We start from the raw sequence: 25330 nt of genomic DNA, 5'->3' as shown, positions 1-25330 counted from the left end.
TTCTGGGAGGCTTGACTAATGCAGGGTCGTGCTCCTAGTTTGTGCCCACTAACTACTAATTCATTTTGAGGACAGGTTTTATTAGAAATTATTGCTTGCAGCACTTACATATTTATAACATATTTTAGATGAATAGTTGGCATATGTAAAGTTCTGCACAAATGCAACTAATAATAATTTATTATTGAACCATTGACCTTCTGTTTACTCTTTCATGCATGCATTTATTCATTCATGCATGCATGCATTTCTTCATCTGTTCCTTACTAATCGAGTGGCTATACTATTTCAGGTACTCGGTTGGGCACACTTGTTTTTCTGCCTTCAAGACACCTAGAGTATAGCGGAGAGGACAGCTATAAATAAACTGTGTCGGGATAAGTATACAGTGGGCACTGTGGTGCACTGCCAGGTTTTCCCTTCAAGACTGAGACATTTTGGGGTACCTGGCTGGCTCAGTTGGTAGTGCAGGTGACTCCTGATCTCAGGGTTGTGAGTTTGAGCCCCGTGTTGGGTGTATTACTTAAATAAATAAGTAAGCAAACAAACAAATAAATAAGACTGAGATGCTTTGGTCCCGCTTGTGGAGTGTTAATGTTAAAGGGTCACAGATGAGTCTACCCTCAGAAAATGCCCTTGGCTGATGGGAGCTGCCTTCCCCAAAGGAAGGGACCTCGAGAGCCGGGGGCAGTCCACATCCTCGACTGTTCAATGACTGGTCATTTAGAGGATATAAGGCCAACTTCCTCCTGGAGATAACACTGAAGGGTCATCCTAGCCCCAGAGCTCCTTGTGGGATCAGCTGAGGTCTTTGCTACAACTGTATCGCAGTCCAGCCCCTCCCTTTGCCCAATCTGGCTTCTCTTCTCACCTATAGGTGTTGTTCCTGAGAACATTCTCCCCAAAACAGTCTGCATGCAAATTTCCACCTCTAAGTCTATCTTACAGAAAACCCCACCTAAGACAAGGTACAAATAGAAAAAATTCTTATCGAGTAAAGCTGTCATAGTCACAAATTTCCAGAGCCTGCTCTCCAGATAGAAAATACTAGTCTCTGCTGGCAAGTCTCTGCTTGAAGAATCAGCTGGAGAGTCCCTCTATTTTGTGTAAATATAGGAAAGAAGGCACCCTTTGGTCTAAAGGAAGAGAGTAACAGAACACTCCTCCCAGCACAAGAAAGCCTGGCCTTCCCCATTGTTCCCGTGTATGGAGTTGGCCTGCTGAGGAGAAAAAGGGTATTTTGCATAGTAGACCAGGAGCCTCCCAGGAAGAGAGGACTAGAGGCTTGGACCCTCTCCTTTGTGAGGTTCAATGTCATTACAATCTCTCTGATAAATGGGATGGTCCCTACTGAGGTCCGCTGGTGAGACAGGGGAAAAAGGCCCCAAAGAGGAACTTAACGAGGGCAAAGGGGGAGTCCCTGGAAAGCCCCTCCTGTCCCAGCCAACCTGGTATGCAGGGTGGGCTTTGAGAGGAGGGATGAGCATGAGACTGTAAGTTAAAGAGTCAAAGAGAAACATTTCTAACTAAGGACAACCCCGAAGGAATCTCCCCTCAGAGGACAGTTGAGGAATATGAACTTGCAAGGCTATCATCCCTGTAGTAGATAAACATACTATTTTACAAAACCAACTTTCTTTCTTTTAAAGTTTATTTATTTTTGAGAGAGAGAGAGAGAGAGAGAGAGAGAGAGAGAGAGAGAGACAGTGCATGAGTGAGGGAAGGACAGACAGAGAGGGAGACACAGAATCCAAAGCAGGCTCCAGGCCCTGAGCTGTCAGCACAGAGCCCGACGCGGGGCTCGAACTCATAAACCACAAGATCATGACCTGAGCCCAAGTCAGATGCTTAATTGACTGAGCCACCCAAGCGCCCCGAAAACCAGTTTTCAATTTCAACCTTACAGAGTAGTAACAGCATCAGCCATAGTGTAAAATAGGGGCCTACTAGGGGATTATCAAAATGATGAGGTTTTCTGAGCTTCATTTTCTAAGTCGGAGTCCCACTAATTAGTGAAGGAAGGCTATGAGCAATTTATTTAACACACAGAAGAAATGCAATTGTATTACTACTTTAATCTGGTGAAAGGGGCTGAACAAGTTCAAATAATTCCAAAACAATGTGAGGAGTCCATTAGGAAGAGGAATGACCACTGCCAGGGAGGAAGCCTTCCTAGAGGAGAAGAACCAAGCCCCATCTTGTAGGCTGAGCAGAAGTCAGAAGGTGGATGATGACATGTGGACATTGGTCAGAAGGGTATCCAACACTTCCCAGGACAAAAGCACAGAGGCGGGAAGGCATACTGTCGTCCCCTGTAAATAATCTCTGTGAATTTGGAGCCCAGGAGGAACTGGAGGCAGGGTGAGACAATAGAAGGCTCTAGAAGCCAGGACAAGACATGGAAACTTGCCCAGGTTACCAAATCTTGCCCAGAAAAGCTTAAATTCCTGATTTTTAAAGACCCAGATTTTTCGAGTTGGCAATTATTCAAAAAATTTTAATTTATTTTAATTTTTTAAAGAGATTTGAAATACTATTTTTGTAAGTTTATTTATTTACTTTGAGAGAGATCGCACAAGCAGGGGAGGGGCAGAGAGAGAGAGGGACAGAGAGAATCCCAGGTAGGCTCTGCATTGTCAGCACACAGCCCAATGCGGGGCTTGAACCCACGAACTGTAATTGAGATTGTGACCTGAACCGAAATCAAGAGTCAGATGTTTAACCGCCCGAGTCAGGTGCCCCACAAAACATCTTTAGATTTGCCCACAGGCCTCTAGTTCACGACTTCTGCTAGAATGAAGAACAGATAAATGGAAAGATCATATTTGCATGTTAAAAGTTCACTCTTAAAACAAGTAAAAAAAAAAAAGTTCACTCTTGGCAGCACGATTAGAGACAGAAAGAGACTAGACAGGAAGACGATTAAACAACAAATATTTTGAGACTTATATGTTGTGACCAGAGTTAGCGTCACAATAGTGGGTTGTGGACCCTAAGCTTGGTGCAGGCGATAAATTTAATCAACAATCACACAGATGTGTAGGTACTCACTGTGAGCATACTCCAGGGAAGAAAGGGGAGGGCCTAAATTATGGCAAAAGATGCAAGGGAACAGATTAAAAGGATCATTGGAAAGTTTGGTAGCAATTTAGCTGGGAAGAAAAGAGAGAGGGAGTTTCGAGGTCTTATTTGGCTGAGTGGGTAGATGCTGTTTAGAAAAAATGATCACTGGGACCTTTGCCACTATTGACAGTTCCATAAACAGAGTGAACATAGTTTAAACAGATGGTGCAAAGGAATGAGAGCTAACACCTACATTGTAATTTCTGTCCTTTTACTGAGGCTTCCAAACAGTCCTATTTGCCTCTTTCTGGAGATAATACCTCCCCACCTATTTCATAGGGATTGGTCAGGATGCTTCAGAGAAACAAAACCAACAGGAGAATATAGAAGGAGGAGAGAGAGAGAGAGAGAGAGAGAGAGAGAGAGAGAGAGAGAGAGAGAGAGGTTTATTATAAGGATAGGCTCACATGAGTATGGAGGCTGACAAAGCCCTAGATCAGTAGTCAGCAAGCCAGGGACCCAGGGAAGTCAACGGTATATTTCTGGTCCAAAAGCCAGCCGACTCAAGACCCAAGGGGAGCAATGTTCCAATTCAAGTTCAAATGCAAGAAAAAGCCCGGTGCCTCATCTGGAAAGCAGTCAGGCAGAGGACTTAGTTAAGGAAGAGTCAGCCCTTTTGTTCTATTCAGGCCTTCAACGGATTAGATGAGGCCCACCCACATTAGGGAGAGCAATTTGCTTTAGTCAGTCTATGGATTCAAATGTTAATCTCATCCAGAAACATCTTCCCAGAAGCATCCAGAATAATGTTTGACCAAATGTCTGGACACCCAGTGACCCAGTCAAGTCAACACATAAAATTAACCGTCAAGTACTTTTGGGTATATAAAATGAAATAACTGATTTGAAACTACCTTAGACATTCAGGGGCCATACAAATACAGTGTAGTAAGTAGAGAAAAAAGTCATTGCCTACAAGGTATACACTTGATAGTCTCTTTTTGATCCATTGTCTCTCCTGTCCGGTGCCTGGAAGGGTGGTCTCCACCCCCTGCAGTGCCTGGACTCCCTGAGCCTCTCTGGTCTTCAGTTGGGAGATACAGCAGGTTGGGAGATACAGCAGGAGATTGAGAATGAGGGGAGAGAAAGGCTGAGACGGGCACCTACTCTCCCATGGGAGGCTTAGCTCCTTTGGTGTCTCCTCTTCCTTGACTGTAGCTCCCTCCCCTGCCCTATCAGGCCAAGAGGTGCCAACAGCTTCCCTCTGCTTGAGTTTCTGGGTGCTTCTCCATCCCCTCTTGGGCTCTTCCCTGCCCAACAGTGGGTACCCAGGAGCTGTCTTGATAATGTTAACATTAAATCCATACCCAAGCTCTTGGAGGAAGTTCTTGGCAACTCTATCTCTAATCGCAAATCAACTCTTGCCATCTTTTTTCTTTCAATAACGACCACTTCAATATGAACATGTTTGACCCTCCAGAAACTGTCATAACATAAAGGGAAGAGCCAGCCGCCATTGAAAGGAGTGCCTGATGCTTAGGGATGGAAGGCATGCTGTTCCTGGATCCAGGCGATATTCACACATATCAAAGCTACTGATAACAGCAGTCATTTGAATATCATGACTTCTTCAAATACTGGGTCGTTTCTTCCTTGGAGTAGGTAGGGCCATGGAGTCCCTCCTCCCAGTTCCTAGGTACAGGTGACATGACCTGTTCTCCAGCCTTAGGAGGTAGGAGCCCCTTCTGCAGTTACTAATCCCTGGGTTACTACCCTCGTCCTTTCTTTTCTTGTATTCTTCCTTTGACTTTCATCCTTCTGAGGCCTGTGAAAGCACTTCTTTATATTAAAGGCCCTCTGTTTGAAATACCCGCTTGTGATTTCTGTTTCTGATTGGCCTTTGGCCGATTCCCTTTTTAATCCATTTTCTACTCAGCAGCCAGTTATCTTTTGAAAACGTGCCTCAGATTGCATCCCTCCCTTGCTGTACTAGCCAAGGCGGTTGGCTTCCAATGACAGAAACCGGCACTGGCTAACTTTCAAACAGAAGAGGAATTTATTGAAGGTACTCGGGAACTCCAGAGAACCCAGAGGAAGACTGGGGAACAAAGTACAGAGGAAGGCTTGCGCAGCGAAGCTCCTGGAACGGTTTGCTGAGGAGGCAGGGCCTGATTCCTTTCCCCAGGACACTTAGGGCAGCCACGTGTCAGTGGCCATCGATCACCGCAGGCTGGACTCCGCTGCCCTTGGACACTCATCTCTGTGCGCTCCTGACTGCACCATGGCCACCTAATAACTTCTAACTGGCCTTGTACCTTTGAAACACACCCTCATGATTCAGAGTCCCACACTGGAGCATCTGATTGGCCTTGTTCTAAGTGTCAGGGGAGACATTATCCCTTCTAAGCCTTGGCTTCCATTGTGAGAACTGGGACCCTGCCTTCCGTGGCTTTTTGTGATTACTTCCAGTAAGAACTTTTGCATGCTGGCCAGCCAGAGTGACAAATATCCGCCGTGCTGCCTAAAATCGTCCAGTAGCTTCCCTGTCACTTAGAGTAAAACCCCCTAACTTGGCCTTCACGGCTGGCATGATCTGGCCCATCAAACCTTCGGACCTCACCTCGCCCCACTCTTCCTTGCTCCTGCTCCTGTCACATGGGCTGTCTGTCCTTTGAACGTGCCACACTCGTTCTGACCGCAGGGAATCACTGTTCCCTCAGCCTGGAGGGCCCTTCCCTGACCTTTTCAGCAACTTCCTTTTCACTTCCAAGTCTCAGCTCAGATATCTGCCCCTCAGTGAAACCCTCCTAAAGGAGCCTCCACTTTCCGTTGTAGCCCTTGCACGTACCTGATATTCTCTCGTGTGTTTGTTAATTTTCTGCCTCGCTCTCTGCAGAATGTGAAGGCCTGTCATTGCTGCGCGATCCCACCCCCGGGCAGAGTGCCTGGCGGAGAGCAGCTGCCGACCGTTTGCTGAGTGGACGGACGGGTGGATGGAGCGCTCCATTCTGTTTATGACGGGGTTCCACTTGATGAAAGAAGCAAAACAATGTTGTAATGGCAGTAACGGCAAACGGGATTTCATGAAGCCTTTCTTAAAATAATTAACTTTTTGGAATCCATCCATGGCATTTCTTTGGGAGGTTTCACTAAGGAGTTTAGGGACCTTAGGTGGGTCCCAATAAGGCTGCTTTGATCTTCCGGAGAAACCATGGGTGTCTTTCTCATGTCCCCCAGCTAGTGGCCCTCCACGTTGTGAGTTAAAGCAGACGGTCAAATGAAGGTAAGGAAAAGCACAAAGGGCCCCACATTCACACTGAGTATGAAGGAGGCCACACAGACAGTTACAGTTGCTACAAGGGTAATACACGTGTTGCATGGATTTGGGCGTCAGACAGACCTGAGTTCTACTCCCACGTCTAACTCTTTTTTTTTTTTTTTAATTTTTTTTTCAACGTTTTTTATTTATTTTTGGGACAGAGAGAGACAGAGCATGAACGGGGGAGGGGCAGAGAGAGAGGGAGACACAGAATCAGAAACAGGCTCCAGGCTCTGAGCCATCAGCCCAGAGCCCGACGCGGGGCTCGAACTCCCGGACCGCGAGATCGTGACCTGGCTGAAGTCCGACGCTTAACCCACTGCGCCACCCAGGCGCCCCTCCCATGTCTAACTCTTACTAGCTGCGTGATGTTGGCTCTGCCACTCCTAGCTATGTGACCTTGGGCAAGCCCCTGGACCTCTCTTTGCTTCCACTTCCACAGTTGCAAAATGGGAATAATAATACTACCTACATTATGGGATTGTTGTGAGGACAAAATTAGTAAATATATAGAAACGACTTAGAAAAGTGTGTGGCAGATGGCTAGCTTTGATAAAGCACAATATAAGCATGAGCTATTATTATAGTTAGGATTGTGCTTACGAGTTGGTAAGAGAAACTTCAGTAAGATAGAAGTTTATCTCCCATATAAGTCAGAGCTAGGCAGCCCAGGGCAGATACAGCAGGTCCACAGTCATCAGGGACCAAAGTTCCTTCTTTCTCCGTCATCATCTCACACACAGTTTATAGCCTCAAAGTCCAAGATGACTATTGATGCTCCTGGCACCACATGTGCGTTTCAGGCATCGGGAAGGAGGGATGAAGAAGGACCTCAGGGCACAGTCAATACCCTTTAAAGAACCTTCCCAGAAGACCCACATAGTACTCTCATTTGCATTTCATTGGCGAAAACTAGACACACGGCCACTGGCAAGGGGCACTGGGAAATGCAGTTTTTTCACTGGGTGCCTTACCACCCCAAATATAATTGGCCTTGTGTTACTAAAGAAGAAAGAGAGAACGGGTATTGTAACTTGTGCAAGTTATTTAACTTCCCCCAAGTTTTAGAGGATTTTTGGTTTTTTTGGTTGTTTTTTTTTTTTTTTTCATTTGTAAAACAGGAACAATGGTACATGCCTCATACAGCTAACTGGAAGATTACATGAAATCAAACCTAAAAACTGCTAGCCCAGTGCCCAACACATGCTAAATAAATATCAGCTTGTATCATAAGAAGGAGAAAATGTATCTCTGAGTACTTCTAAAAATAATCTAGACAGGGGCGCTTGGGTGGCTCAGTTGGTTGAAGGACCGACTCTTGATTTCGGCTCAGGTCATGATCTCATGGTTTGTGGGACTGAGCCCCACATTGGGCTCTGTGCTGACAGCACGGAGCCTGCTTGGGATTCTCTCTCTGCCCCCTCCTCCCCCACCAAAGCAGTCTCTCTCTCTCTCTCTCTCTCTCTCTGTCTCTCAAAATAAATAAATAAACATTAAAAAATCATCATCATCATCTAGACAAAAACACAAAGTACCAAAAGTAGAAAAATATCCCTGCAAAAAATTTCTGATTAACCTCAGAAAGAAACGTACTCTAACTAAGGTTTCTTCCGCCTTTTCGTTACTTTGACCCTCTTTCAACTGGTTCTCAGCTGACAAAGTTCCAATTTTAAATATCACATCACCCTGCTATGCTACTAACGAAAGGCTACTATGTGTCTTAGTGGCACTGTCTCAAACTCACCGTTCTGAATCGTTCTGGTCTCACCCACCATCCAATTTCTGTCCAACTATGTCCAGTGTTCTAGACCGGTGGCTTTCGAACCTGACTGATCCTAAGACCCACTCACCTGGAGAGGTTTGTAACAATACAGACTCCCAGTCCCCACCACAGGAATCAACCCCCAAAACTTCTATATCTGCCTCAGCTGCGTCAAACTGACTCTGGGTTTTTGGACTAAATGACTCACCAGCTTGAATGTTTACATAATACTGATGAATGTGCTTTAAAACACAAACACTGATTGAATGTTATGATGGGCCAGGCATTGTTCTTAGCATGTTACACGGGCTAACTCATTTAGGTATTATTTAGATACTATTCCCCTTCGTACAGGTCAGGAAACTGAGGCAATGAGAAGATAAGAAAGTTGCCCAAAGTCATACAGATAATAAATGGGGAAACTGGGAGCTGGAATTCAAGCCCAGGCAGTCTGGCTTCCGAAAACCTCTATGCTTAACCCTTTCCTCTACCATCCTCCTATCTATAGAGAACAGTTAGGACCTTCCAATACAAATTATAAAAAAATCCAACGACTTCCTCCTAGCATCTATTAAGTAAATTGCAAAATATTCTTATTCATGATCATTTCTCTTCCCAGGCACGCTGTGGCACAGATAAGTCTGTTATAAAAGTATTTCAAGGCAGGTATCAAAAATGGTGTTGAAACTATATGTTTATGTGTGCATGTGTTCACAATGATGTTCTTTATGTAAAGAAATACAGGGCACCTAGGTGGCTGAGTCGGTTAAGTGTACAACTCTTTTTGTTTTTAATTTGATTAACGTTTATTTATTTTTGAGAGAGAGAGAGAGAGAGAGCACGCACAAGTGGGAGAGGGTCAGAGAATGAGGGAGACATAGAATCTGAAGCAGGCTCCAGGCTCTGAGCTGTCAGCACAGAGCCCGACGCGGGGCTTAAACTCATGGACTGTGAGATCATGACCTGAGATGAAGTCAGACCCTTAACCAACTGAGCCACCCAAAGCATCCAACTCTTGATTTTGGCTCAGGTTGTGATCTCACAGTTCATGAATTTGAGGCCTGTGCCGGGCTCTGTGCTGACAGGGTGGAACCTGCTTGGGATTCTTTCTTTCCCTCTGTCTCTGCCCCTCCCCTCCTCTCTCTCTCCGTCCCTCTCTCTGAAAATAAATAAATGTACACTTAAAAATACATATCTGCACACACATATATACACATTCAGGCTGTTTATCCTACAGAAAGTCTAAGGGGAAATGTAGCAACATTTGACAGTTAATTCTGTGTGGTTTTTATCTGAAATTCACATTTGAATTTTGTCTAATGAAAAAATTCTTAAAATTTCAAAATAAGGTATTTTATGTACTTTGAAGCAAGTGTAAAACAGCAGCTATATCCTGTTTTCTTGGAGAGTCTTCATTTAAGCCCTTCATTTAAAATTCCTCCTATTGGGGCGCCTGGGTGGCTCAGTCGGTTAAGCGGCCGACTTCGGCTCAGGTCATGATCTCGTGGTCCGTGAGTTTGAGCCCCGCGTCGGGCTCTGTGCTGACAGCTCGGAGCCTGGAGCCTGCTTCAGATTCTGTGTCTCCCTCTCTCTGACCCTCCCCCCTTCATGCTCTGTCTCTCTCTGTCTCAAAAATAAAATAAAATGTTAAAAAAAATTTTTTTAAATAATAAAATAAAATTCCTCCTATAAAACCCTTCAAAAAGAAATCTGATGGAAAGTGTGGATTACAGGTGTATTTGCATGGTGGCCGAGCTATTGGTTTTAGAGTCTAATAGACGTGGGTTTACAACCTGGCTGTGAAGCTTCCTGGCTGAGATACAGAGGTCAGACAGGTCACTGAATGGCCCAGCCTCCCTCACGCTCTGTGAAAAAGTACAGGGGCTGATGCATTTTGCCGGCTGACCACATGTCATCGGGTGCTTAATACGAGCAAACGACTAAGTCGCAAGCGGCTGTCATCATCAGAACGTGACTCAGAATTGTTAAATGCCGATCGCAAACCAGCACCTTTTGGCCAGTAATAAGGATTATAGTTAATGTGCTAGTTAGCGTTAGGCGACCACTCTGGTGAAGGGGTTTGAGGAACGGAAAATGTCAGGCTGCCCTGGGGATCCAGCTGAGGTCGATCTAAGTATCGTTTCTAGTTCAATGCCTGTACGCTCCTTGGGACAGGCAGTCTCCCTAAGTCCTGGACTACCGGTTCTGAGCTTTACATTTTCCGAAACACAGATTTGTGTGAGTCACGCCCTCACGTGCCTTTCTGCTGTGTCTGCGGTCGGCTGTTTCCATCCTACCCACGGCCATCCCCACCCCCTCTGCTCTTGTGGCAGCTGCCCAGGGCTTGCTCTCCTCACTCCGCTTCCACCTGGCCTTCCTCCGCATGCCCACTCCCCGCTCCCTGCCCCCACGCTGCTGAAACGGAGGCCTCGAAGGTTACCGGTGACATATTCTTATCGCCACATCCAGAGTTTAGCCTTATCTTCCTGGACCTTGCTCTATTAATTATCACTCTCTCCGTATCTCCAGGCACCTATCTTTCAGTCTAGAAATGTTCTCCGATCCCCAGCAGCCTTAAAAACTAATGAAAATTAATAACCGTGGCCTCATGTCGCTCTCCAGCAACTGCCACATTTCTGGAACTCCAGCTTTCTAGTGGTCAAAAGTTTGGATTCTGGAAACTTTAGCTCCCAGTTCTGCCATCTCTAACTGTAGGATCTTTTGTTTAACTTTCTAGCGCTTCAGTTTCCTCCTCTGTAAAATAAGGCCACGGATAATACCTGCTTTTTAGGTTGTTGTAGAATTAATGCATCAACACAGAACCTTGTCATACAGAACGTGGTCAATAAATGTTAACTATTATCTAAGCCCTACATTCTCTCTTTCATTCTTCAATGTGCCAGAACCTGGCTCAGGGCCTTATGGCTCATGAGATACTTCTTTGAAAAGGTCACCTGTGACCTACTACTTTTCAGTGGATGGCCCTCTATTGCATTTGACATTACTGGTTATTTCCTCCTTCCTGAAACCCTCTAGTGCCTCATCTGTTGCCACATCCTGCTGAGTACGTCATCATGCCCTAATTAAACTGAGGGAATACACACATGCACACACACATACACACACTTTCAAGCTTCTGCTCTTGTGCAACTACCAATGCCATCACCGTGGAAGGCTCTTCCTCAGTCTAGTCCTCACCTCCAGTCTCAAGCCTGACTTGTCCCCCTCACGGTCCAGAGCCTTCTCCCCTCATCCCGACTTCCACGTATCCTTCAAGACGCCTCTCAGACCTCACTTCCCCAGGAACGCCTCCTTAATACCCTTCTCCCTCCAAAACTGGGTTAGGTGGCCCTTTCTGGTGCGTGTAGATCACGCCTGTGCTTCTCACACAGTATTATAATTCTGTTTTCCCAAACGACTGTGAGCTATCTGGTAAAACCATCAGAAACATTTCTTACGCCTTAGTTTCTAGCTCCTGATAGGGTGCCAGATACATAGTAGGAAACCAGCCAATGTTTATGGAATTAAATAATCAACTAATTAATGTCAACACCCATGTATATTCCCTGAGGCCTTGGTAGTAGATGCCCAACAACCAGGCTTCCTGGGAGTGAAGGGGTTAGAAAGAAGTCAGAGGCAAGGAAAAGAACATACAGGGCTTGAGGTATCTTCTCACTTAGTCGGTAGAGCATGCAACTCTTGATCTCAGGCGTTGTAGGTTCAAGTCCCATGTTGGTTGTAGAGATTACTTAAAAATAAAATCTTTCAAAATAAAAAAATAGGGACACCTGGGTGGCTCAGTCCGTTGTGTCTGACTTCGGCTCAAGTCATGATCTCACGGTTTGTGGGCTCAAGCCCTGCCTCGAGCTCTGTGCTGACAGCTCAGAGCCTGGAGCCTGCTTTGGATTTTGGATTCTGTGTCTCCCTCTCTCTCTACCCCTCCCCCACTCGTGCTCTGTGTCTCTGTCTCTCTCTCTCAAAAATAAACATTTAAAAAATTGTTTTAAGTTTTTTAAATTAAAAATAGATAAGGGGTGCCTGGGTGGCTGAGACTTTGGCTCAGGTCATGATCTCGCGGTTCGTGGGTTCAAGCCCTGAGCTGGGCTCCACGCTGACAGTGAGGAGTCTGCTTGGGATTCTCTCTCTCCCTCTCTCTGACTGCTCTCTCTCTCAAAAATAAATAAATAAACTTAAAAGAATAGGTAAACGATAGGTAAACTCTCCAAATGGAAAGGCAGCACCCTTTGGAAGGCTGGCTTCACCTTCCTTTAAGCTTTAGTTTCTTGCATACAGTCACTAGCTAAAAGGAACGCAGAAGAAATGTAAAGAAAAGTATATTCCCCTTTTTTTTCTTGTTTCTTTCCAAAAGAGCACATTTAAAACCCTAATGCTCTAAAACTTCCAGATACATGCTATTTGTTTTTAATACTAGGAAAAAAAAAAATGCAAGAGGGAAAAATTTGTTTTCAAAAACTTAGGAGAAATTCAGAACATTCTCTGCAAGCTGATATACATGCCCACAGGCACAGTTTATTATCTCATTTATTATCTGCCTGTGGGCATCTCCCTTGCAAGCCAACTATTAGACCATCAAGCACAGAACCCAAAGAATGTCTGGATATTTAGTACCTTTGTTATCAATGATCTTCCCTCTGACATTAAGGCAGATTCACCTTAAAAGAGAGTCACCATTCCTAGAACTAGTCATCAGCTGACAAGAAGCATTGAGCCTTAATGCTAACAATTAAGTTTTTAAAAATCAAAATGACATCTTTTCAACAGATAGAGCATTCACATGGTTCAGAATTCAAGAGATACAAAAGAGTGTACAATAAAATTTTTTTTTTACTACTCTGTCCTTTCAGAGTTCTGGTTATACAAAAGAACACATAAATATGTACATTCCCCCCTCCCCCGCCGCTGCCTGCTTTTTGCTATATCCAACTATACATCGGACCTTGCACCTTGCTTTTAGCGGCTAATCTATTCTGGAGGGTGTTCCAAATGAGTGCATAGAGGAGCTTTCTCATTTTATTGGTTACATTATATAATGCACCATGATGTGTTTAACCAACTCCCTGCTCGTAGACATAGAGGCTGCTTCCAGTGTTTTGACACTCAAACAGGGCCATAAGGAATAACCTTTACAGACATCATTTTCCACGAGCGCCCGGATATCTGTAGCATAAATTCCTGGAAGTGGATTAGCTGAGCCCATGGGGATGTTCATGTGAAACTGTGAACTATTGCCAATGTTCTCTCCGGGAAGGTGGTTGTACCATTTCATCCTTCCACCAGCTTCCTCATATCTCCACCGACACTGTTAGCTGACTTTCTAAGCTTTGCCAATTGGGAAGGTGATGAATGACAGACATCTCAGTGTAACTCTAGCTTGCATTTTTCTTTTTCCTTTTTGAAAGCTTATTTATTTATTTTGAGGGTGAGCAAGAGTGGGGGAGGGGCAGAGAGAGAGGGAGAGAGAGAGAATCCTAAGCAGGCTCCGCACTGTCGGCACGGAGCCGGACACAGGACTCGATCCCACAACCGTGAGATCATGACCTGAGCCAAGATTGAGAGTCAGATGTTTAACCAACTGAGCCACCCAGGGGCCTCTGGCTTGCATTTTTCTTAATTTGGGTATGGCTATACTCCCACCCCACCCCTGCTTTTTTTTTTTTTTTGCCCTTCTTTCCTTTCTTTCCTCCTTTTTCTTTTCTTTTCTCTCTTTTTTTTTCTTTTTTGAGTCCTCAAGTACTACTCATACTTTTCTCTCTCAATATAAACAACAACAATACTAATAGCTAATGCTTATGCGGTGGCTTACCACCTAGGTAATTACCAGCCTAGGCTATTACAGGCATCTCATATACGCCTCTCAACAGTCCTGTTGTTGTAGGTACTATTACTGTCTCCAATTCACAAATGGGGAAACTGAGGCAGAGGGCGTGGAAGTAGCTTACTCAGGGTCGCAGAGCAATAAATGGCAGTGCCAGGGCTTGAACACAGGCTTCATTGACCACAAAGTCCGTGTTCCTAGAAACGAGGCAACTTTACCTACTACTCAGCAACCACACAACAAAAACAGAGGCCTTTGGGCACCAACTCCCAGATTCCCTCCCCGAAATTCCACGAAGGTAGCCTACTAATGTTCTCTCGCACTCTTACCTCCTTGCGGGTTATGTCTTCTCACGTCCCAGCCTCCTTTCGAGACATGCTCTTCAGGGACCGCGCTATCACACAGACCCAGGGCTCACAGAGATGAGACACAGAGAGGAATGCAGCCACATGCGAGAAGCCATTGGGCATCCGAGCAGACATCGGTTCACCGATAGCAACCACAGGCCTATGAGTAAGGAAGAAGTAAAGCTCATTAATTCGACAAACATTTATTGAACATCTATTATGCACCAGGCCCTCGGAAACAGCAGTGCACAAGACAAACCAGGCTCCTGGCCTCATAAAACTTACATTATTATATTGGGCAATAAATAAACAAGGAAAACATTGATAATAACAAATACTGTGCAGAGCCTTAGAACCTTGTCATTTGGCGAAGAGAGGCTACTTTGGGTGCGTGAGTTGGTGAAGGCCTCTCTAAAAGAGGTGCCAGTGACACTCAGAAGCAAATGACGTGAGGGAACCAGCCGGTGTGGTTCAGGGGACGGGCACTGCAGACAGAAGAGCAGTCAGTGCCAAGGTCCCAAGTCGGGGAGAGGCTGAGCACATCTGCTAAAGGCAGAGGCTGGTTTACCTGGAGCCCAGGGAAAGGAGAAGGGAGGTCCTGTGAGGGATGTAGCCAGCGCCCGCCTCAGGGCTCTGAGGAGCAGGAAAGAACCTGGACTCCACCATGCTCAGTGGGGAGCTAGGAGGTCTTAAACCTGTGTGGGGGGATGGGAGTGTGTGTATGTGTGTGACATAATCTGATTCCATTGTTTTTAAGAACAATCGCTGGCTGCTAGGAGGACAGCAGATAATAGTGAGGCAAGGGAGCAAAGATGGAGATCAGCTGGAGGTCGTTGGAGCGGCTTGGACCGAAGACCATGAAGGCTTGGACCACAGTAGTGCTTCCCAAACTTTCCCAAACTTTAGGGCATCAGAATCCTCTGGAAGATCCCATCCCCAGAGTTTCCAGTTCTGGAGAGGACTCTTAGGATTTCCGCGTTTCTAACCAGCTCCCAGGTGGTGCTGACGCTGCTGGTCTGCACATCACACTGTGAGCAGCGTCGGTCTAGACTGGAGATGGACGAAGTGGACAGATTTCAGCATATTTCGGAAGTAGAGCCCACAGGACTTGGTAACGGATTGCACTTGGGGGATGAAGGAAAGAGGAGAATCAAGGATGGCTTTGGGGTTTCGGTTAAGCAACTGAAGAAATGATGCCACCGACATATGTTGAGAGTAGACAACAAGAGAAGGAGCAGATAGAGGGGGAAAAATCCAGAGTTCTGTGGTGGGCATGTTGTGGGCATGTAGTAATGTCAGTCATGAGGTGGTGAGTTCTGGTGTTGGGGCAACTGGTCAGGCCTGGGATGCAATTTAAAGTGACAGGACAGGGGCGCCTGGGTGGCGCAGTCGGTTAAGCGTCCGACTTCAGCCAGGTCACGATCTCGCGGTCCGGGAGTTCGAGCCCCGCGTCGGGCTCTGGGCTGATGGCTCAGAGCCTGGAGCCTGTTTCCGATCCTGTGTGTCCCTCTCTCTCTGCCCCTCCCCCGTTCATGCTCTGTCTCTCTCTGTCCCCAAAATAAATAAACGTTGAAAAAAAAATTTTTTTTAAGTGACAGGACAGGAGGAGGTAGCCCGGGGAGAGAGTGTAATTGGGGAGGAGAAGCAGCAGAGGACAGAGCCCTGGGCATCCAACATGTAGAGTCAGGATGAGCAGGGGAATCAGTGGGCAAGCCACATAACTGGAAGCAAGGTGCAGTATGAGAGACCCAGAGAGCAGAGAAGAACACCCCCTGGGAAAGGAAAAGTAGACCCAGCCAAAGTGGGGGAAGAACACTGTGAGAATCCGTAAGTATAACCACATCTAGGTTCTTCACGCATGGTGATCAACTGTCAACTCCAAGTGCTTTTCTCCTGGGAAAGTGAAGAGGGCAGAAACCCCAGATATTACAGCTCTCTCTCTGTCCAGCCAGCCTCATGTCCTGGAGTGGTGGCAGCATTTGAGGGGAGAAAGAAACAGACTGAGTTCTGGGAATTGGGCCTGGAAAGGGGACAAGGGAGGAAGCCACATTGGGATTCAGCGATGACCATGGACGGCTTCTCAGACAGAAGGCCTGTACCATTCTGGAAACTTGCGCACTTTCACCTCGAAGAAATAAGCATCCCTACTCCTCTCCAAGAACAATGAATTCTTCACCCAGTGTTTGTGGGCCCTGGGACTCCCGAGCTGAGTCCTGGCTCCACAGCGGTCTCCTCCCTCGTCTGCATTTTTGATGGCTTCCTCTAGCCTGGCTCCTTCCCCTCAGACTACAATAATGCCACTCCAACCTAAAATAAAGCTCTGTTCCTCCGCCCTTCCTCCCCCGCAGCTACTGCTTTCATTGCTCTTACCCCAAACTTCCTACACCAATGGCCATGCTTCCTCACTTTCTTTCTCGTCTGCACCCCCTGGAATTTGGCTTCTGTCCCTGCCACTGTCTCCAAAGCCACGGCCACCTCCTAACTATCAAACACAGGGCCTGCCCCTCGAGGCCCTTGGCTCTGCAGTGTCAGTGCTGCGTTTCACACAATGATCACCCCTTCCTTCTGGAAACTCTCGCCTCCTTCCCCATTCCACACAAATGCTTTCCTCTCCCTCAGTGTGGCCTTGGGGTCCAGAACCCTCTGAGTTCCACAACTGGTGGTCTGGTCTCCTTCTCTGCCCTCTCCTGGATGATCTCACCCATATGCTTCCACAATCACATGGTCATGAACTGATGGCTGATGGCAGCTTAAACTGGTATTTGCAGCTGCCTATGTGACATTTCCATGTCCTGCAGCCATACTGGAGACATCCAAAGCAAAACTGAGACCCACTGTTCGCACTTGATAAATGTATATACAGTACATATTTGTTGAATGAACTATTTTTTTTTTCTGGCTCATGCCCATCTCCTTTGTATTAAAGAAAAGGCAATAAGCAATAAAAAAAGACAAACACTTCTTCCCCTTCTGTCTGCATTAATGGAATAATCTCACACCCTCCTCTCTCACTACATCTAATTGGTCACCCAGCCTTGTAGAGTCTATCTCCAAAATGTTTCTGAAATCTTCCTTCTTTTTCTCTGTTCCTCCTCCGAGACTGATATCCTTTTTTCACCTGACCAACAGTAGCCTGACTCGGTGGTTCTCAAAGCTGGCTACACATTAGAATCACCTAGAAGATTTAAAAAATCCCGATGCCCAGGCTCACATAGACTAATTAAATCAGAATGTCTGAGGGGGTGAAGTTGGAGCACTGGTATTTCTAAAAATTTCCACAACTGATTACAGTAGGCAGTCAGATTTGAAAACTACAGATTGTTCCTCTCTCTAGTATCCAGTGCTTCCCTCCAAAAAAAAACAACAAAAAAAACAAAAAAAAAAAACAAAAAAAAACCAAAAAAAAACCCAGAAAGAAACAAAACAAGAAATAAAGAAAAAAAGAAAAAAAAATCATCTTTTCTAAAATGTCAGGATTTTTATCTTGGAATCTAATTTAAGAGGATCTGTGAACTCCATTAAATTATACCCAAAATATTGTGTGTAGGGAGATGATTCATCCATTCTCCAGGAAGTCTGATTCCAAAAAGTTAAAGAAATATTAGCTGGAGGAAAGTTAACAGTTACTCAACACTTACTGTGTGTTCAGCACTTTACACACACGAGCTTATTAATACTCAAAACTAACCCATAAGTATGAGTATCACCTCCATTTTACAGGTGATGGTTAAATAACTTCCCCAACGCAGCAAGCCACGGGAGTCTGGATTTCCAGCCCACTAGATCTATTCTTTACCTCTCTGAATGGCAGGACTAATCCGGACCCAGCAGTAGGGCAAACAAGGCCCTCCTCCATCTGCCTAATCAAATGTGTCCCTCCTCCCTTTTCCACGCTCTAGCCACCCACTTCTCTCCACTCTCTGTAGAAATCAGGTAGTCTGTGCCTCTGTCCCCCACACATGCTGTGACCACTCTCTAGAATGTCCTCCCTGCACTTCCCTGCCAGGCGGAACCCTACTTATGCTTCAGGACTCAACAAAAGCATCCCCTCCAATTCTTTGAATCCTTCTCTTCCCCACCCTGCTTTCCCCGAAACCATCCGTTACGGTACCCTTAGCATCGGATGATAGACGGTAGTGTTCTCATCTTTCCCCTGACAGGTGGAATTCTTTGAGAGAAGCACCTGTGTCTTGTTCATCTGTGGCTCCCCAACATCTCACAGCACCCTGGCCCATAGGAGGGGCTCAGTGAATATTTGTTGAAAATAATAAAATTTAATTGTCTGAGGACCTGGGTTTGATCCCCAGTACCTCCACCAAATAAATAAATAATAAATTAATAAATTAATAAAATAATGTAAGTGTGCTTTCTACTTACTAGGGAGTACCCATGTTCTCAAGTAGGAAGAGTAGGCCTTTGTCTTGTGAGAATGACGTTTAGGATGTTCTTATGTTGCCAAGATGTCCCTACCGATCTCATAGGGTTATTGTTAAGATTAGATGAAATAATTATTTAAAAGCACTCTGCATTGTTAAACACACTATGAAAATGAAGGCCCGAGTATTAACTAACTCTCTGCTCACGTCCAGTGGCTACCGGGCCATTATGAATGTCAGGAAATGTAAATTTAACAGGCACCAGCTACATGCCTTAAAAAAGTGTCTGTCATTGCATTGGCATCTCCTGCTCTGAAACAAACAATTTCCTCACTGCTGTGGCATTCTGCACAGCTGAAAGAGCCACACCAGGAATGCTCCGTTGAATTAATACTCTCTTAAAATTGGTTTTGTAAAACTTGTCTCAAGTGTCTTGGGAGGTTCAGACAAAGTTGTTTTTACAGGGATGAGAAAAAAGAGAGGCATCAGGAGTGCAGTTATACATACGTCACTATGTGTTCTCCAGTATCCGTTCTCCCCTTCTTCCCTAAATTTTAACTGGACATGTGGCCTTCAAGAATAAATACCACATTTCCTAGCCTGCTTTGCAACGAGGCGTAGTCCCAGGTGACCACTGGGATCTGAACACAACTGGGATCCAGATCCCAGCCCGGGGATCCGGCCACTGGGATCTGAACACAACTTCCAGGTGCCGCCCTCGAAGTGGCGGCTGGACCCTCCATTTCCTTTCTTCCTCAGCTGGAAAACCTAAGAGACGTCGCTCCATCGTTGACAAAGGCGAATCGCATAGCCCCTCAGGAAGGCAGGGTGACGTGAAAGAAGCCTGCCACCTCGACAAGGTCGAGCTGCGTCCTCAGCCGTGGGCCGCTCACCATGACACCAACGTGAGAGAGAAGTAAAGTTCTGTCTTGTCTAAGCCATTGTTACTTTGGGCCCTGCTAGCAGCCAAACTGATATCCTAACAGAGTAACTGATGAAAACCAAGTTACTTAACCTCTAGGGGCCTCAGGTTTGTCATCTGTGTGTTGTAGAAAATACAATCAGAGTAGAAACAGCAATGGTAGTAATAGCTTCCTCATAGGGATAGAGCATGTAAAATGATTAGACCAATGTTTGGCACCTAGTAAGTACTTATAAGTATTAGCTATTATTAACACTGGAGCAGAGGTATGGAATGCTAGTTATATACATGGCATGATAGCCTCTGGCACAGCTGCCCTGTGCCATGTTTCATTGGCATTGAAATATCTGTGTGAGGTTACTAAACACTATTATAATTGGATTTGGTGGGTTCAAGTTGTATCCCATGAGCATCATACGGTGTAGTTTGGGGGAGGTTTTTTTTGTTGTGGTTTTTAATTTTTTTAAATATTTATTTTTGTGATGGAAGGAGACAGAGCGCAAGTGGGAGAGGGGCAGAGAGAAAGGGAGACACAGTATCCAAAGCAGGCTCCAGGCTCTGAGCCATCAGCACAGAGCCCGACGCGGGGCTCAACCTCACGAACCATGAGATCATGACCCGAGACGAAGTCAGACGCTTAACCAACTGAGCCACCCAGGCGCCCCTGTTTTTTGGTTTTTGTTTTGCACAGCCTGTATACATAAATTCCAGAATATGACTGGCTTAAGTTAAGAAAATCCAGGAGGAGCTTAAAGTTAACCATGAAAGGTACAGACTTGAGAAAATTCGATAATGGGCAGATTTGAAACCTCATTAAAACCAGGATTTGTGTTTATAATAGGAGGCTGAGAGATCACAGGGAGAAACTCAACATGTTCAGGACTGATTTCATCTCCCAGGCCCTCCCCAAACTCAGTCCCCCTCCTTTATTATTACAAATTTACCCACCTAACACACTGAAAAGAACCATCTGAAATCAAATACCTCTCCCTGTCCCTAAGACCTCAGGGCTCAGCTGCTTTTGTGTGTGAAGGGAGGTGGTGCTCCTCTCAAAGGCACACAGGTTTCCAACCTGCAAGAACTTTCTGGAAGGAAACAGGAAGACCGATAGGCTCTTCTTTTACTTTCAAAGTTAATGTAATATCCCTGCGGGCCTTGGGGTCCGGACCGAGGTGGCCTCGGGGTGCAGACCGAGGTGGCCTGAGCTGAGGCCAGCTGGCAGGAAAGAGCAGCCAGCAGTGCCCCTCTGCAGGCTCAGGGTCAGAGTGGGGCTCCATTTTGGAAAGCTGACCCTGGGAGCAGTGCCGAGCTGATCCCCTGTGGTCTCGCTGCTTAATCTCACGGGTGGGCCCAGGGAAAAATGGCTAATGGTCACTGAAAACGTGGGTCCCCTTGTCTGTGGAGCAGTCGTGTCTAAGCATAACACGGGGCTTCTCTCTCCGCAGCCTGAGACTGGAGGCCTCAGGATGTCTGCTCTTTCCAGCGTGTTCAGGGTCTCGCCTGGAATGCCTGGTGCTGGCCAGCATGCATACCTCAATTACTGCAGGAGGCCCAGGCATGGACGGGGCCTGCTGATGAGATAAGGCCTCGTCCTGCTGGATGCCTTTCTGCTTTGGGGCCCTTATACCTTTAGGTGCTGAAGAGGAGAAAGGCTTATCAGTGGACATAATGGTAACCAGGACTGACTCCTTAAGACTGAATGAGGTCTCTTAGGATTCCTAAACTTATCCTAAGAAGGATCCCCAAGAAGGAAAGGAAATAAAAGGAGGAAAGGAAGAATGTATCATCCTCTTTTCTTGGATATACATTGAAAACTATCTCTGGAAGGATACATAAGAAGCTAGAAACAGTGGTTACCTTTCGTGGTAGAATCGAGTGGATGGAGGACAGGTGAGAGGAACACTTCACCGTCCTCTTACACTTTCTTGGGTTTTGAAGCATCTGTGAAACGCAGTCAAAAAATAAAATCGAATACGTTAAAATCAGCAAATAAAAACCAGGTCTTCAAATGATTCAGGGAGGTTGGGCAAGGGTGAGATGAGGAAGGAGGGGAAGCAGCAGTTACAGACCCAATTCCTATGCCAGGCTGGGGCTCCCACAGGAGCCCTGTGGGACTCACCTGAATGTAACATAAGTCCAAGATGCAAAGAAATGTGGCCTCAGTTTGGACCTCCCTCTAGTAAAATAGTTAGCGTTATTATCTTGCCTCTGCTACCTCTGAACTCGCTCTTAAATTTGGCCTTTCTTTACCTCTCACTTCACAACTCTGACAGGCCTCCAACTGGCTTCCGTGTGCCAAGCGTCTAAACCCTCAAATCCATCCACCAAACTTTAAACTTCTTTTTGGGGGGCGGTTAGGCGGCCGACTTCGGCTCAGGTCATGATCTTGCGGTCCGGGAGTTGGAGCCCCGCGTCGGGCTCTGTGCTGACAGCTCAGAGCCTGGAGCCTGCTTCATATTCTGTGTCTCCCTCTCTCTGACCCTCCCCTGTTCATGCTCTGTCTCTCCCTGTCTCAAAAATAAATAAACGTTAAAAAAAAATTTTTTTTTTTAATTTCTTTTTGGAAATGAAAACCGGATCGTGCCCCTCCAGCTCCCCTCCATGCTGAATGTCCTTTGCAGTTGCCCACTGAGCATATGATAACCTCTAAATTTCTTCAAACTCTCCCACTCACCCTGCTCTACCCACACGTGGCTGCTGGGAGTTTTCCGAATGGCCCATCCTGCCACGCTCTATGACTTCACCTATGCCGTTCCTTCACCCTGAAGCCCCTCTTCCTGTTTTGTCACCCCAGAAAGCTCCATTCTTCCATCAGGATTTGGCTCAAATGCTATCTTCTCTGTGACCCATGTTGGCCCCTTTCCTTGCCCCCAACCATGACTTTTCACCCCACAATACTTTGGACACATGCCTATGAACACTGACTTCACTCTATTAGCACTATTTCTACATTTTTTTTACACTTTTTTAAAGTGTTTATTTATTTTTGAGAGAGAGAGAAAGAGAGACAGAGCATGAGCAGGGGAGGGGCAGAGAGCGAGGGAGACACAGAATCTGAAGCAGGCCCCAGGTTTGGAGCTGTCGGCACAGAGCCCAACGTGGGGCTCAAACTCACGAAAGGTGAGATCATGACTTGAGCTGAAGTCAGATGCTCAACCGACTGGGCCACCCATCCGCCTGCCCCCCCCCAATTTTTTTTTTTTTATTATTGAAGTATAGTTGACATACAATGTTATATTAGTTTCAGGTGTACAACATAGTGATTTCACAATTTTATCAATGCTCATCATGATAAGTGTGGTTACCGTCTGTCACCATACAACATTATATATTTTTTAAAGATTTTACGTAATCTCTATACCCAATGTGCAGCTCAAACTTAAACCCTGAGGTCGAAAGTCACGTGCTCTATTGACTGAGCCAGCCAGGTGCCCCCATCACACAACATTATTACAATATTATTGACTGTATTCCCTATGCTGTACTTTTCTCTTCGTCTTTCTATTTCCAATACACAGAAAAAAACCTTGGGTTGTAAAAGGATGAACAGTTTGCTTCAAATTAAATCCTCGGGACCGGCCACAGAGAACAACTGCTAAGGTACTCTAAGGTTAAGCTTGCCTTCCAGAATTCTGCAAACTTGGCTCTGTCCCTGTCTAAATAATAATGAAGTTTAAACACTACAATTGGCTCTGTCCCTGACTAAACAATGACTGGAGTTTAAATTGTAGCCAGATAAATCTTTAGCTTACTTTTTTTTTTTTTTTTTTTAATGATTAAGTACTTGAAAGAGATGTGGCCTTATACCAAGGCACAGAGTGGTTTTATGCACTATGTGAATGCTCTGAAAGTCAGGACATGTCACATTTCTTGGTAACAGCATGGTGATACTGTAGCAACAGGTAGGGTCCAATAGCAACCACGTGTGGACAGATTCGCTTTGGGGGAAATCCAAGGAGTAGAGTAGGGGTGTTTTTAGCTCCAGTTAGAGAGCCAAGTGTAGTTTTCACATGGTACTCCTCTCTGCAGGGTAGGTGAGGTGAATGCTAATGGCATTATAAACTGCTGGATGATTAAACCCCACAGGACTTTTTGCATTACATTTTTTTTGTGTGATTTTTGTTTTGTTTTGTTTTGACCTCCGGTAAAATATACATAACATAATTTACCACTTTATCCATTTCATGAGTAGAGTTCAATGGCATTGAGTACATTTACGATGTTGCATAACCACTACCCATTTTCACAACTTGTGCGTTATTCGAAACAGAGACTTTGCCCCCCCCCCCAAATTTCTCATTTACCCCCTTCCCTCCAGTTCCTGCTAACCTCCATTCTACTTTCTCTTTCTATGAATTTGCCTATTCGAGGTGCCTCATACAAGTACAACCATACAAAATCTGTCCTTTTGTGTTTGGCTTATTTTACGGAGCATGATGTTTTTATTTTTTTTTTTTTCAACGTTTATTTATTTTTGGGACAGAGAGAGACAGAGCATGAACGGGGGAGGGGCAGAGAGAGAGGGAGACACAGAATCGGAAACAGGCTCCAGGCTTCGAGCCATCAGCCCAGAGCCCGACGCGGGGCTCGAACTCCCGGACCGCGAGATCGTGACCTGGCTGAAGTCGGACGCTTAACCGACTGCGCCACCCAGGCGCCCCCATGATGTTTTTAATGTTCATCCACGTTGCAGCAGGTACCAGACCATCATTCCTTTTTATGGCCGAATTTCATCGTGTGGCTATACCACACTTTGTTCCTCTTGTCACCCATCGATAGACATTTCGGTTGTTGCCACCTTTTAGCTATTGTGAATAATGCTGCTACGGACAATGGTGTACCTTTTGAGGCCTTGCTTTTAATTCTTTTGGGTATATACTCAGAGGTGGAATTGCTGTATCATCTGGTAACTCTATGTTTAACTTTTAGAGGACCCGCCAAACTGTTTTCTACGGCAGCTCCCCCAGTTTACGTTCCCACAAACAATGTACAAGGGTCCCACTTTCTCCACAACCTTACCAACACTTTGTTTTGTTTTGGTTCATTTTGTTTTGGTGAGGGCCATCCTAATGGGTTGTGTAGTTTTGATTTGCATTTCCCTGAAGACTAGAGACGTTGAGCCGCTTTCCATGTGCTTGTTGGCCATTTGTATACCTTCTCTGGAGAAATTCCTGTTCAAGTCCTTGCCTCCTGTTTTGTTTTGTTTAAAAATTTTTTTAAGGTTTATTTATTATTGAGAGAGAGGGAGAGAGAGAACGAGCAGGGGAGGGGCAGAGAGAGAGGGAGACACAGGATCCGAAGGAGGCTCCAGGCTGTGAGCCATCAGCACAGAGCCCAACACAGGGCTTGAACTCATGAACCATGAGATGGTGACCTGAGCCGAAGTTGGACACCAACCAACTGAGACACCCAGGTGCCCCTAGTCCTTGCCTCATGTTTTAATCAGGTGTTTTTCTTGTTGAGTTGTAGAGGTTCCTTATATATCCTGGATATTAATCCCTGATCAGATATATGATTTGTGGAGAAAATTTTAAACTCCGTTCAAAAGAATGTAGCAATGTTACAACTAGTAGTCACCAAAGTGGTGACGTCCAGCCTTTTGAATGCTAAAATGAAAATTCTGTTGTTAGCTGGGAGACATGATTCCTTCCAGTCAGCACCTCAGAAATGGGGGCAAGCAACCAACAGCAACAGGTGACAGGAAT

The 25330-nt window shown here is 45.6% G+C and overlaps 1 long non-coding RNA gene across 1 annotated transcript in view; it reads right to left on the bottom strand.

The window, feature by feature from the left end:
• Nucleotides 1-25330, bottom strand: part of LOC111558593 — a 76402-nt gene that overhangs the window by 21434 nt on the left and 29638 nt on the right. Inside the window, exons 3-5 of the long non-coding RNA XR_002739674.2 lie at nucleotides 21483-21566; nucleotides 14310-14487; nucleotides 5912-6091 (exon numbers count right to left, since the gene is read on the bottom strand). This is a non-coding gene — a long non-coding RNA (uncharacterized LOC111558593). The remainder of the gene's footprint in view (nucleotides 1-5911; nucleotides 6092-14309; nucleotides 14488-21482; nucleotides 21567-25330) is intronic.

Source organism: Felis catus, chromosome F2 (genome assembly GCF_018350175.1).
Source record: "Felis catus isolate Fca126 chromosome F2, F.catus_Fca126_mat1.0, whole genome shotgun sequence".
NCBI lineage: Eukaryota > Metazoa > Chordata > Mammalia > Carnivora > Felidae > Felis > Felis catus.
The sequence above is the reverse complement of the archived record's forward strand: the minus strand, read 5'-3'. Positions and strand labels throughout refer to the sequence as shown.